The sequence below is a fragment of the Anarrhichthys ocellatus genome, unplaced genomic scaffold (genome assembly GCF_004355925.1).
Source record: "Anarrhichthys ocellatus isolate YVR2014 unplaced genomic scaffold, GSC_Weel_1.0 scaffold19, whole genome shotgun sequence".
In the NCBI taxonomy this organism is placed as follows: Eukaryota; Metazoa; Chordata; class Actinopteri; order Perciformes; family Anarhichadidae; genus Anarrhichthys; species Anarrhichthys ocellatus.
This window is the reverse complement of record NW_022280049.1, coordinates 5,832,056-5,834,555: the sequence shown is the minus strand read 5'-3', so window position 1 is coordinate 5,834,555 and position 2,500 is coordinate 5,832,056. Positions and strand designations below refer to the sequence as shown.

Below are 2,500 nucleotides of genomic sequence, written 5' to 3'. Positions count from 1 at the left end.
CGAAGAGCGCTGGAGGCAGTTGGAAGCAGTTGCGGCAGCTTCGACAAACCAGTAACCGCCAGACACTGAGGTCGGCTTTTTAACTGAAAAGTCAGCCTTCCTCCCCTCTCTTACATCTGCTAAGCCCAAGTCTGAGCCAAATCCCCCTCCACCCCCACCCTCAGGCAGATGTATGCAGCCCACCTTAGGAAGAACAGCCAGTTGTCTGATTCACCCACCCACTTCTGATCCCTTGGCTGCCATTTATCTAGCAATGTCCTCTATTTAGATACTGAAAGTCCTGCGTTGAGAAATAAGTGTGGGAAAGGAACCAACAGCAGCTTAAAAAGCCCCCCCCCCCAAAAAAAAAAATAAACATTCCTGTTCCTACTTTCAGTATTGACTGAATGTATTACAATATTTTCATCTGTCATCCAAAAGGACACACGTGGACCATCATAGCAGCGCACAGGGGGAGGTGGAAGTAGCCATTATAGCAGAAGTCATGGTGTCAAAAATTCTTGTAAACCACACCCCCCCCAACACACTCACAGGAAGCCCTGTGTCTACTGAAACCCTCAGTATAGCAAGAGACAGAGAGAGGAAGAAACACAGAGAGAACGCGGTGAGAAATCAACACAGGAAATTACTTCTGATAAGAAAAAGACATTAGAAACTGGATACCGAAGCGAGAAAAGAGAGAGGGCGGGACGGGGTGAAGAGTGAAGAGTGTTACAGAGGGAGAAGGAGGGAGGGTGGGGTGGCATGGGTTGTCGGCTGATGCTTCACCTTCCTGCTTTCTGATGTGACACGGCCTCAAGCGTGGAGACAGAGGTGAGATGTTTATTGTCAATTCCTTTCAAAAAAATACTTGAGTTTGAGCCTTTGTGTGAGAGCCTGTAACAGCTGGATGCCTTCAGAGTGGAGTCATGCCTCATGGGGGATCTCGCATGTTTCTCCAACATGAGGAATGTCTGTTATGTCGAGGGTGGGAGTGTGTGTCTGTAGGCCGGCGTCCTGGTGTTCCTCTATCTGTATGTGGGATGGAGACCATGACTTGTTTTGTGTGTTGGCACGGCACACGTGGAGGGACCCGGGTGCTGGTGCACGAGGTGAGATATCGTGTCTGAGTGGAAAAAGCGATAGGGCGCCAACATCCCACAGAGGGATGAATCAGCGCATGAAATAATATATTTCCATTGGCAAGATCTACACCCCCTGCTAAAGGAAGGGGGTGTAGCTTTTTTTCAAAACTTAACTCTAATATGAGCGAGATCCAAAGACGTATGATGATGATGATGTCGCTGTCGCAGTAAGATGATGTGTAGTTGCTGGAGATCACATAAGGTGCACGTTATACCACTGCCGCAAGCTGCAAAGAGGAAACAAAAAAACAGCAATTTAAGATCACATAGACAGCCACTGAAAGAAGCATACCGTACATGCAAAGAGATAAATGAAAGAGAAGAATCACACTGAAATGGTCACACAGAGGTCAGAGGTCAGTAAAGCTAAACGTATGACTGGGGGCTGAGGTTCCACTGGGAGATCTTTCTCAGTGCTCTGAAGGAGGATAAAAGGCTGTCAGAGAGCAGAGGCCAAAGTGCTTTGGAATCTCTTTTTTAAAAATATCCTCTTTTACTTATCCAAAGTCCCTCTGCTCGTTAATGTCCTCCCCAGGAAGTTCAATTGTGAGGGCATTTTACTTAACTTGAGTGTTTCCTTGAGTTTACTTGAGTGTTAAAATAACAGTTAATGTCAGGCTCTGAAGCAACACAAGGAAAACACAGACAACTGCTGAGGCCTGAAACATAAACTGTCACACTAGCTGGGACTGGCAGTGAGAGTATGGAGAACTGGAGTAGATGCACTGTGGAGTTGATGGGAGGCAGCTGTGCAGACTGGACTGGTGAGGTGAGTGAGTCGTAATAAGGAGGGAGCCGGGAGACTGGCAGGAGGTGAGACACGCCCACGCCAACACACACATATACACATACACAGACAGACAATTAGTCTATGCAGACAATTGGCACTTAGTCGTTCTATAAGACATGTCAAACTATCTTGCCAAAAACAAAATTAAACTGACCAAGCTGTCTGCTCACTGAGCAGCGGCTGCGTTGCAGCGATGTACTCAGACTACATCCACACTACTACGTTTTAAGTTTTAAAACAAAAACGATATCCGTCCACACAGCGTTTCATTGCCATTTTCATAATGACCTGAAAACAAGTTTCACATGACTATTCACGTACACTGGGCATGCGGGTGCCGGTGTAAACAGGAAGTAGATTGGCTGCTTAGTTAAAAACAATACGACAGAGTCAATAGTAGTCTTTAACAATGAAAGGTTGTGTTTGATACTTAAGATCTTCCTCTAAAATCTTCCTGAACTCAAAAAGACATTTCGTGAAAAGTTTTAGAAGTTTTATTTTTCAGACTTAGTTAAAACACTGTGGGTCTTGCTCTCTCGCTCTCTCTCTCTCTCTCTCTCTCTCTCTCTCTCTCTCTCTCTCTCTC

General features: G+C 45.8%; 2 protein-coding genes across 5 annotated transcripts in view; both read left to right on the top strand.

Annotated features, from left to right (window-relative positions):
- Nucleotides 1–133, top strand: part of p2ry10 (P2Y receptor family member 10) — a 14,835-nt gene extending 14,702 nt beyond the window's left edge. For all 4 annotated transcript variants that reach the window (XM_031858069.1, XM_031858068.1, XM_031858067.1 and 1 more), the window contains exon 4: nucleotides 1–133. This exon is cut by the window's left edge and continues 1,388 nt beyond it. The gene's annotated coding sequence lies outside the window, so the exon portion shown is untranslated.
- A 429-nt stretch (nucleotides 134–562) lies between these two features.
- The window catches only part of gpr174 (G protein-coupled receptor 174), a 13,095-nt gene continuing 11,157 nt past the window's right edge, over nucleotides 563–2,500 (top strand). Inside the window, exon 1 of the mRNA XM_031857986.1 lies at nucleotides 563–813. The gene's annotated coding sequence lies outside the window, so the exon portion shown is untranslated. The remainder of the gene's footprint in view (nucleotides 814–2,500) is intronic.